Raw genomic sequence first — 12,088 nt, 5'->3', positions numbered from 1 at the left:
TTCAGATAACCCACGTAACAATATTTTCACTGATAAATCTCCTAATGCAAGGGAAATATAGAAAAACATAAACAAATAGGACTACAATAAACTAAAGGTTTCTGCTCAGCAAAAGAAAACATCAGCAAGATGAAAGGGAAACAAACATATGGGAAAACATATTTGCCAATGATACCTCCACAAGGAATTGAGCTCCAAAATACATAAAGAAATTACATATCTCAACACTAAGAAAACAGACAGTCTAATTAAAAAATGGTCAAAGGACCTGAACAAACACTTCTCCAAGGAGGACATACTAAGGGTCCATAGACATACAAAATAAGGCTCAACAGTACTAGCTATCAGAGAGTTACAAATAAAAACCACAATGAGATACCACTTTACAACTGTCAGAATGGCCATCATCAACAAATCAACAAACAGCATGTGCTAGCGAGGATGCGGAGGAAAGGAAACCCTAGTGCACTGCTGGTGGGAATGCCGACTGGTGAAGCCACTATGGAAAACACTATGGAATTTTCTCAAAAAACTAAAAATGGACATGGCTTTTGAACCAGCCGTTCCACTGATAGGATTATACCCAAAGAATCCTGAAACACCGATTCAAGAGAACCTATGCACCCCTATGTTTATAGCAGCACAATTTACAATAGTCAAGTGCTGGAAACAGCCTAAGTGCTCATATGTAGATGAGTGGATTAAAAAACTGGTACGCATACAGAATGGAATACTGTGTTGCAGAAAGAAAGAAGGAACTCCTGCCATTTGTGACAACATGGATGGAACTTCAGAGAATTATGGTTAGAGACATAAGCAGGCAAAGAAAGAAAAATACCATATGATATCACCTGATACAGGAGATTAATGAACAACACAACCAAATGAACAAAATTGAACAAGAAACAGAGTAACAGTTATCATGAGGGAGTGGGGGAGGTAGAGAAGGGGCATAAGTAGTGGAAGAATTTAGTAAAGGAACTAGTATAAATAACCCATTGACATGGACAGCGGGGTAGGGATTGATTGTGAGAGAAAGGATGGGCTGAGTGGTAGGGGGAAGAAATGAGGCAAAAAGTGGGACAACTGTAATAGAATAACAATAAAAATAAAATTAAAAAAATAAATTTAAAAAAGACCCAAAAAATAAAATAAAATATTATTTCAATTAAAGTTTACGTTCAGTATTATTTTATTTTGATTACTTTCATGTGTACATCATAATGCTAAGATAATCAAATACTTTACAAAGTGTCCCCTTGATATTTCCAGTATCTACCTGGCACCATACATAGTTATTACAATGTCATTGACTATATTCCCTATGATTTACTTTACATCCTGTAGCAGCACAGGATTTCAACTCCAGCCCAGTTTTCTTCAGATTCTGTGAGACTGAAAAATGACAGTGGAGTGTTGGAGAGGGAATTCATACCAATTAATCTCACTCCTGCGGGTGAGGACAGGAACAACAAGATCTGCCTTTCAATTATCATGGCACTGAATGAGAACAAGGGCCAAGGGATCATTCACCTTCAGTCTCATTCTGCAGCAGCGGGCAAGGACATAGGGATCCATGGGAACCAAAATCATTCATGCTGCTTGAACAACAGGGGCCCATATATATACATGAAGTTAACAAAGGTACGCAGCCAGTCTGAACTGTGTAATGCTTATGCAGAAAGAATTCTCTTAGATAAGGGTGACCTAGACAAATGAAAATAAATGTGTGTGGAAGAGAAGATCTTGGCTACAGTCACTCTGACATGACACGTCCCCATGACTATTTTGTAACTATCATTCTGTACTTCTCAATCCTTTTACCTTTTTCACCCAGTCCCCAAACCTCCCACCCATCTGGCAACCCTCAATCTGTTCTCTGTATTTATGAATCTGTTTCCATTTTGTTTGTTCATTTATATTGTTTTTTAAATTCCACATATAAGTAAAATCCTATGGTATTTATTTTTCTCTGATTGACTTCTTTCACTTAGCATAATAAGTAATGTATAAGGAGAAGGGTAACCAGATCCTAAGTGTATGGCTTGAAGGGGTTTAACAAAGTAAGCACATCTGCATAAGAACAACTCAATTAAAAAAATAAAACATTAAGAGCATTTCAAAAGCCCCCTGTCTGCTACCTACCAAGAATTTCCCATTTTCCTCTTCCCCAGAGGAAAACACTATCAGACTTCTGACACTGCAGCCACCCCAGCCCTGGCAAGAACTGAAACCAAGAGTAGCTGGAGCTTAGCCCTGGGCTGGAGCCTCCCAATGTGGCTGCTGGGCCACCCTCAGAGTGCAGCTAGTCCACTTAGTGCAGATATACTCATTCCTCAAGGTGCCCATCCACTTGCTAGAATGACTAGCTTCCCAACCACACCTTCTCCAAGAGAACTGACCACCCCAATTCAGCAGGTCACTGAGACCCTGTGTCCCCAGGAGCTGAAGCCAGCACAACGCTCACTGTAGTTGTTATCACCATGGTATTCCTTACCATGCTCTCAGTCATGATCTTGATTTTCTTTTACCTGTATAAGAACGAAGGCAGTTACATCACCTACAAAGCTGCAGGAGAGCCCAGCACTGTCTTTCAGATGGAGAGTTACTCAGCCAAGAGCAGGGAGGAGGAATATTTCATCTAATGACTCCCAGGCCCCAAGAAGCTTATCCGGGCTCCAGTGCTAACACACTTACTATTTAACTTATTAGGTGACACTTTTATCTGAAACCAGTGAGAAGCATTGATTGATATGGGCAAACTTGAGCTCCTTCCAGGAAGAGGCCTAAATCCAACATCACTGACACCATGAACCAGGGACATGGAGAAAGCTACTCCGACATCTTTAGCCAGGGCTTTGTAATACAGCAGTATTTGTGACTGACCAACAAGGTGGAGCTATATCAGGCAACATTTGAGTATGTGCCCAGTCATCTATTTTTTTTTCCACAGGTCAAAGGGGAGAAGAGAGTTAGGGTTACTGGCTGCTCCTCTGTCCCCTGCCTGGTCACCTAATGACAGCCCCAGCTGAGATAGTGTCCATAGTTCTTCCCAGAGGCTGGATAACACAATAAAAGGCCATGTCAGGAGGGGTAGGAAACTATGTAAAGACCTTACCTGCTGATGAATGTCCAACATCCCTGAATGTGAGCCCTTCTTTCCGTATTCCCCAACTTCATACTTAATGCTATTTTCATCAGAACTAAAATTTTTCATTGATTCAGAAAAAAAAACAACTGCTGCCACAGATTAGTTTTGTCCACTTTTGAACTTTATAGAAATAAAACCATAAAGTATATATAATATTTTTTTCTAGATTGCAGCACTCAACATTATGGTTGTGAGATGTTTTTGGACATAGCAGTGATTTGTTTATTTTCATTGCTGTAGAGCATTCCACTGTATGGATGTGCCACATTTTATGCATCCCACTATTGATGGATAGTTGATTTTTTTTCCAATCTAGACTTTTCTGAATACTGCTATGATGATCATAGGCAGATTTACCAAGAAGATAATCATATTTAACCTTCAGGATCCCTCATGTGCACAGGCTTCTGTAAGAACTATGTATTGTTTCAATTTGTAAAGTATTCCAGGTAGAGAGGGGAATCCAAGTTTTATGAAAAAATCTCCATGAAAACATTTCTGGTAAGATATCTAAAGAGGTTACAGAAGAAAAAAATCTGAATCTCAAAATCTAATGTAACTGTGGTATGATTTATCATTCATATTACATTTTTATGTAGTTTGCTGAATGTTAATCCAGTCCTGAGATCACAGCCCAGATTTTATACCACATTTATGCAAGGGTCAAGAAGAGCAGTAAGTATTGATATACTTCTTAGACAATTACATCAGAATAATTTTATCTACACTTTGTTCAAGGATAAATATTTGAGCTATAAATTTCAGTTATTTTAACTTTGTTTCTGGTACAGTGAATTTCAAAAAGAAAATATAGCAATTCACACTTAATATTGACTGTTGTTAAATCAACCTAATTAAAAGATAACAAAATATTTAATAATGAGAAAGTATCTCTCAAGGCAAGTTTTCTATTATTTCTTTTTTCTTAAATATATTTTATTGATTATACTGTTACAGTTGTCCCAATTTCTTTTCCCTCTGCTCCCCTCCACCCATTGACCCCTCCTCCAGTTGTCCCCCCCTTTTAGTCCATGTCCATGTGCATATAGTTCTTCTCAACCTCTTCCTGTCTACTCCATTCCCTCCTACTATGCTTCTTAATTCCTGTACCATCTCCCTCACTTTCCCCCTTCCCCCTCCCTGATGACCTCCTCCCAATATGTTCCTCATACCTATAATTCTTTTTCCACTCTCATTGCCTACTTAGTTTGCCTTTGTTTTGATTCTCTAGCTTCTGTTGTTGGCTCTTGTGATGCAGCTTTCTTTTTTTTTTATGTGTTTTATTGATTACAGTGTTACATTTGTTCCAAGTTCCCTTCCCTCTGCTCCCCTCCACCCAGTGGCCCCCCCTCCATCCCCTTGCCCCCCCCTTTTAGTCCATGTCCATTGGTTGTGCATATAGTTCTTCTCAACCTCTCTGTCTATTCCATTCCCTCCTACGATGTTTCTTAATTCCTATACCATCTCCCTCCCTCTTCCCCTTCCCCTTCCCTGCTGACCTCCCCACAATATGCTTCCCATACCTATAGTTCTTTTTCCACTCTCATTGCCTATTTAGTTTGCCTTTGTTTCAATTCCCTAGCTTCTGTTGTTGTTTTTTGTGATGCAGTTTTCATTTTAGTGTTCATAGTTTTGATCCTCCTTTTTCTAAGCCAGTCCTTTTAACATCTCATATAACAGTGGTTTGGATCTAATGAACTCTTTCAGTTTTATTTTGTCCTGGAAACACTTTCTCTGCCCTTCTATTCTGAATGACAGCTTCGCTGGATAAAGTATTTGTGGTTGTAGGTTTTGGATTTTCATTACTTTGAATATTTCTTGCCAGTCCCTTCTTGCCTGCAGGGTCGCCTTGAGAAGTTAGCTGATAGTCTAATTGGGACCCCTTTGTACATGATTCTTTTCTTCTCTCTTGCTGCTTTTAAGATTCTCTCTTTATCTTTAACTTTTGACATTTTGATTATAATGTGTCTTGGAGTGGTTCTCCCTGGGTCCAGTTGTTTTGGAACTCTCTGTGCTTCCTGGACCTGTAAGTCTATTTCCTTCCCCAAGTTTGGGAAGTTCTGCTTTATTATATTTTCACTCAATTTTTCTATTTCTAGTTCTCCTTCACCCTCTGGCAATTCAATCATCCGTATATTGGATCTCTTATAGCTTTCCCAGAGGTTTCTGATCCTCTCATCATTTTCCTTGCTTCCCGTTTCCTCTCTCTGCACTGGTTGACTGTTTGTTCCTTCTCTATGTTCTGGTTTGTTGATTTGAACTCTGGATTTTATTTCCTCACCATCTGTCTCGTATGTGGTTTTGTTCCTTTCAGTGTGAGTGTTTTTCGATTCTTTCTCATCATTTTCCAGATCTTTTGTTAATTCTGTAAGCCACCTGATAACAATGGCCCTGAACTGAGCCTCTGACAGGTTTCTTATTTGTTCATCTGTCAGATTCTTCATCTGTTGCCTGGTGAGCTGCATCACCGGGATTTCTATAGTTGTCTGCCTCATTTTGACAGATGCATTTTGTTTTCTTGGGCTGGTTATAGGGGGCAGTGCCCGTGTACTCATCACAACCCAGCGGCCGGCGGCGATCCGCAACCTTTTTCGCAGCGCTGTGGCACTTTGTCGTCACTACCCAGCGACCAGTGGCTATCCGCAACCTATTTCGCAGCGTTGTGGCGCTTTGTGTGGGGGCGGGGGTCCAAGATGGATTCCTGCAGTTATTCCGCTAGGAGACTGGGATCCGTCCTCCCGCCCTCTGGGCCTCACTGTTCAGGGCCATGTGGTGGCTGCTTTTCCCAGCGTTGGGGTCGCAAGCTGCTGGGGTTCGACTGCAGCTGAGATTGTTCTCCCTGCCGCTGTCCCTGGTGCTACCGCAAACAGCACCGCCCCCTTTCGCTCTTCTTACCTGCCCAAAGGGCGCCGCTGGTTTATAACTTAATATGTTGGGCTTCCGTGTAGCTTTATTTTCTGGAATTCCTAGTTATCTTTTGTTTTGAAGTAGTTGTATTCCTCTCTAGTTGTAGAAGGAGACCGAGCCTGTCCGTCTAAGCCTTCATCTTGGCCGGAAGTCTCTCCGCAGCTTTCATTTTAATGTTCACAGCTTTGATCCTCCTTCTTCTAAACCAGTCCCTTTAACATCTCATAAAATAGTGCTTTGTATCTAATGAACTCCTTCAGTTTTACTTTGTCCTGGAAGCACTTTATCTGCCCTTCGACCCCTTTGTACATGATTATTTTCTTCTCTCTTGCTGCTTTTAAGATTCTCTCTTTAACTTTAATTTTTGACAATTTGATTATAATGTGTCTTGGAGTGGCTCTCCCTGGGTCCATTTTTTCTGGAACTCTCTGTGCTTCCTGGACCTGTAAGTCTATTTCCTTCCTCAAGTTTGGGAAGTTCTGCTTCATTATTTCTTCACATAATTTTTCTATTTCTAGTTCTTCTTCTTCACCCTCTGGCAATCCTATAATTCGAATGTTCATTTGCTTATAGCTGTACCAGAGGCTTCTGAGCCTCTCCTCATATTCCTCACTTTTTGTTTTCTCTTTCTGCACTGGTTGACTGTTCTTTCTCTATGTACCAATTTGTTGATTTGATCTCTGGTTTTCATTTCCTCACCACTTGTCTCTTATGTGTTTTCGTTCATTTCAGTATGACTGGCTTTCATTCCTTCCCCATCTTGTTCCAAATCTTTTGTTAATTCTGTAAGCCACCTTATGACTATAGCTCTGAACTGAGTCTCAGAAAGATTTTCTATTTGCTCATCTGTTAGGTCTCTCATCTGCTGCCTGGTCAGCTGTGTCACCGGGATTTTAATCATGGTATGCTTCATCCTGACAGTTTTCTGTTTACCTTTGCTTCCTGGGCAAGTTGTAGGGGGCAGAGCCCCATGCACTCATCACTACCGGGCAACCAGGGAACTTTTTCACAGCTCTGTGGTGCTTTGTGTGGGGGCAGGAGTCCAAGATGGATTCCTGCCGTTACTCTCTGCTGAGAGACCAGGAATCTCTTCCTCTATCTTCATGCCCTCTGGGCCTCACAGTTGGGGGGTAATGGGGGTCTGCCTTCCCCAGGGTTGGAATCGCGAGCTGACGGGTCTTGACTGCAGCTGGGATTGCTCCCCTGGCATTTCTCACAGTCCCGCCACTAGCACATACAGCACTGCCCGACTTTTCCACTCCGGTCGCCCCTCCTACCCATCTAGACGAACACTGCTGGTTTATAACTTCACACATTGGGCTTCCATATAGTTTTATTTTCTGGAATTTCTGGTTATCTTTGGTTCTGAGGTAGTTGTAGTCTTACTTAGTTGTGGAGGGAGACAGAGCGTGTCAGTCTAAGCCTCCATCTTGGCTGGAAGTCCTATCTTTTTTTTTTTTGAAAAAAATTAATAGCAAACAAATTCACACACGCACGAATCCCCTATTATATATATTTTAGAACAATATAACAAGCTTCTGAAAAATGTTTGCATTTACATAATTTTAAATGTTTAGTATGACTCTCTTTTACCAAATACTTTGTAAATTGAAGAGTTTATAGTTGTATTAATAAATAAAATAAAGGTGACTATACTCTGTGCCTTGAAGCTTATTTGTACTTAACAGCTCAGCCTTATACTTGTATTCCCTACAGGGAGGAGAGGTGACATATTCAGAGAAGAGAATAGTAACTAATATAACAGTCCCCTTTTATACACAGTTCCATTTTCCACAATTTCAGTTGCCTGCACTCAATTACAGTCTGACAATATTAAATAGAAAATTTCAGAAATAACAATTCATAAGTTTTATATTATGTGTCATTTTGAATAGTATGATGAAACCTCATATGGTTCTTTGCCATCTCAAGGAGACATGAATCATCTTTTGTCCAGTCTCCTCACCCGTTAGTCACTTAGTAGCCATCTTAGATACCATATTGACTATTGTGTTATCACAGTTCTTGTGTTCAAATAATCCTTAGAGTAACCTAACACTATGTTACAATGCCTACATCATTTACCTTTCTTCATCCCTTTACATAGACATTGTATCACCACATCATCACAAGAATTAGGGTGAGTACAGTACATTAAGATATTTTTTGAGAGATAGCCCACATTCACATAAAATTTCTTATAGTATGTTATTCTAATTTTTCTACTTTATTATTGTTTTAATTTTTACCATACCTAAATTATAAATTAAACTTTATCAACAGTATGTATGTATAGGAAAACAACATAGCATACTTAGGGTTTGGTACTCTCTGTAGTTTTAGGCATCCACTGGGGGTTTTGGAACATATTCTTGTGGATAAGGGGAAGGAGGAACTACTGTATATTTAGTCAAAATGATTAAATAAATCACACACATATAATTTTACTGCAAACAGAAATGCAGGAAGGATATTAAAATCTGCAAAGGACTAAGCTAGAGCAAACAAACGAGCAGATGTAAAAGGGAAGAAGGTTTTACCCATGTGCTAAAGCAACTAAACCACCAAAGTAGGAGATGACTGTAGATTTGGCACCAGATAGAACAAATACCTGGCTGTAAGCATTATTGGCATGTGGTGGAGGAGCTTCAGATAAAATCTGAAGCATAAAAGTATCCATTTACCTTTACATGGAATTTAATCAACATACAAAAGAATTAGAAAATTTTCACAAAATAAACATCTGAGTAATGAGAACAATCAACACATAGAACATTATTAGGACACCAGAGGCCCTCCCCATAATCTTTTATAATCACAACCACCACACTCCCCAAGAATAAAGATTCTGAATTCTAATAATTCAAATGTTTGTGTATGTGATATAAATAAAGTCGTATATAATGAACTTTTTGGATTGTGGCTTTCACTCAAAATTATATATAGTTATATGAGGTTAATACATATTGTTGTATGCAGCTGTACTGTAATTTATTGTTTTTTAAGTATATTTTATTGATTATGTTATTACAGTTATCCCAATTTTTTTCCCTTTTGCTCCCCTCTTCCCAGTACCTCCATTCCCTCCAACAATCCCAACCTACTTAGTTCATGTCCATGGGTTGTACATATAGTTCTTTGGCTTCACCCATTCCTATATTATTCTTAACTCCCCCCTGTCTATCTTGTACCTACCAGCTATGTTTCTTAAACCTTACACTATTTCCCCATTTCTCCCCCTTCCCCCTCCCAGGTGATAACCCTTCAAATGATCCCCACACCTGTGATTCTGTTCCTGTTCTGGTTGTTTGCTTAGTTTGTTTCTGTTTTCATTTTTTAGATTCAGTTGTTGATAGTTGTGAGTTTGTTGTCATTTTAATGTTCATAGTTTTGGTCTTCTTTTTCTTAAATAAGTCCCTTTAACATTTCATATAATAAGGGCTTTGTGATGTTGAACTCCTTTAGCTTTACCTTCTCTGGAAAGCACTTTATCTGCCCTTCCATTCTAAATGATAGATTTGCTGGATAGAGTAGTCTTGGTTGCAGGTCCCTGATTTTCATCACATTGAATGCTTCTTTCCAGTCCCTTCTTACCCGCGAAGCGTCTTTTAAGAAATCAGCTGAGAGTCTTATAGGGACCCCTTTGTAGGTAACTCTCTGCTTTTCTCTTGCTGCTTTTAAGATTCTATCTTTGTCTTGAACCTTTGGCATTTTAATTATAATGTGTCTTGCTGTGGTCCTCTTTGGGTCTAGCTTATTTGGGACTCTCTGTGCTTCCTGGACTTGTATGTCTATTTTCTTCTCCAAATTAGGGAAGTTTTCCTTTATTATTTTTTCACATAAGCTTTCATATTCTTGCTCTTCCTCTTCTCCTTCTGGTACCCCTATGATTCAGCTGTCGGCATGTTTAACGTTGTCCCAGAGGTTCCTAAGCCTGTCCTCATTTTTTTCAATTCTTGTTTCCTCGTTCTGTACTGATTGACTTGTTTTCTTCTTTCTTATGTTCCAAATAATTGATTTGAACCTTGGTTTCCTTCCCTTCACCATTGGTTTCCTGTGGATTTTCCTTTGTTTCATTTAGCATAGCCTTCACTTCTTCCCTTATGCATTTCCCATATGTAAGCATATCTGTCAAGACTGTGGGCATCTTTATCACCAGTGTTTTGAACTCTACATCTGTTAGGTTGGCTATCTCCTTGTTGTTTAGTTCTCCCACTGAGACCTTTATCTGTTCCCCCTTTTGAGCCATATTTCACTGTCTCCTGTACTTGACAGGCTCCTGTGTTTTTTTGTTTGTTTGCTTCTGTGTCTTAGGTATAGCTGTCGCATCTGTTACATTGTAAGGTGCGGAGCGTTAGGTATTTGTCTGTATACGGCGACCCATTTCACCTCGTTGTGGCACTGTACGTGGGGGAGGGGTCTGAGAGGAAACCATGCCACTTTCTCAGCATTTGTCTCCTTTTCAGGCACTTCACCCACTTCCTGTATGGGACTGGCCCCTCTCTAACTGTTGCCCTGGCCATCATTCACGTAGTGGGTGGGTCTGTGGACATTCTAGGGATGTGGGGGCCCTTTAAACAAGTGGACTCTGCTGAGAGATCGGCAGTTTCTGTCTCTTCCCCAAGCCCCACTGGTCTGCACACTCAGAAGCAATGAGGCTTTATTGTCCCTGGCACTGTAGCCATGAATTGTGATCTGGTCTGGTCCTGAGAGTGTTCCCCTGGTGTCCCTCTCGACTTTCTTAAATGTTTGCATTTTCTGTTGGCCCACTGCTGCTGCCGCCACCACACTGCGTCTTTTCTGCCCTGGCTCCATCCCTCCTACCTGTCTGAATGAGTATTTCTTCCATATGTCTTTGTTTGTTGAACTTCCATGCGCTTGATTTTTTGAAACTTCTGGTTGCCTCTAGTTCTGAGGTAGTTGTATTCCTTCTCCGTTGTGGAGAGAGACACTGCGTGTCTGTCTTGGCCTCCATCTTGGCCCGAAGACTTATAATTTATTCTTATTGCTGTATAACATTCTTGTGTGATTATACATTTACTGTTGATAGGCATTTAGGTTGTTTACAGACCGGAATTATTATGAAGAGAGTTACTATGAACATTTTAAGTACATATCTATTCAGTTTTAACACTTACTGCCAACGGATTTTTTTCAATATTTATTACTTTCACTCCTACCAGCAGTATAAGAGTTCTAAGTCTACATCTTGATACTTGGAATTATTATTCTTTGCAAAGTGTGCGGTTCTGGTAGATGTGTAATAGTAGTTTATTGACTAATGTAGTTGAGTTTCTTTTCTTATGTTTATTTGTCATGTGCATATCTTCTTTTGTAAAATTCCTATTTTAGTCTTTTTTTTCTCTAGGCTCATTTGTCATTTTCATTATTAATACCCTACAAATATTCAGGATAGAAGTCTTTTCCTGGATATAAGTATTATAAGTATCTTATCTTGTTCTGTGAGTCACTTTTCACTCTTTTAATGGTGACTTTTGATGAATAGGTGTTCTTAATTTCAATATAATCCTAATCAGTATTGTTTTTTTTCATGATTAATGTGTTTTGAATTCTGTTTCCTAAATCTGGCTGCTCCTACTTCACGCAGCTGGATTTATTTTAAATTTGATGTGTAATCAATTTGGAATTGATTCTTGCATATAGTGTGAAGTTGGGATCTAGATATTTTTGTATGACTAATTGACACAGTACTATTAATTGAAAATATCTTCTTCCTTTGTTCACTGCACTCTAGTATAGTTTTTGTGTAAATCAGATGACTATATATGTGTGGGACTGTTCAAATCACATTATCTTATTTATTATAGCTTTATAATAGAACTTGATATCCGAAATGTGAGTCCCTCAGCTTTGTTTATCTGTTTTTGTTGTTTTGTTTATAACTATCAACAGAGACTAAAAGAATGAACTTTACCTGTCCTTTACATGAAAGCATATTTTCTCCAAACAACTGCTACTGTATGTCCAAATACTATGACAATTTTGACTAAGAGTGTCAAATTTGGAGAT

General features: G+C 39.3%; 1 pseudogene; it reads left to right on the top strand.

Moving 5' to 3' along the window:
* The first annotated feature begins 2,361 nt into the window (after window positions 1-2,361).
* LOC149990934 (small cell adhesion glycoprotein pseudogene) lies at window positions 2,362-2,645 on the top strand (annotated as a pseudogene).
* Window positions 2,646-12,088: the final 9,443 nt, after the last annotated feature.

The sequence above is a fragment of the Furipterus horrens genome, unplaced genomic scaffold (genome assembly GCF_987537825.1).
Source record: "Furipterus horrens unplaced genomic scaffold, mFurHor1.1.pri manual_scaffold_17, whole genome shotgun sequence".
Classification (NCBI taxonomy): domain Eukaryota; kingdom Metazoa; phylum Chordata; class Mammalia; order Chiroptera; family Furipteridae; genus Furipterus; species Furipterus horrens.
This window is presented reverse-complemented; position numbering and strand designations above follow the sequence as displayed.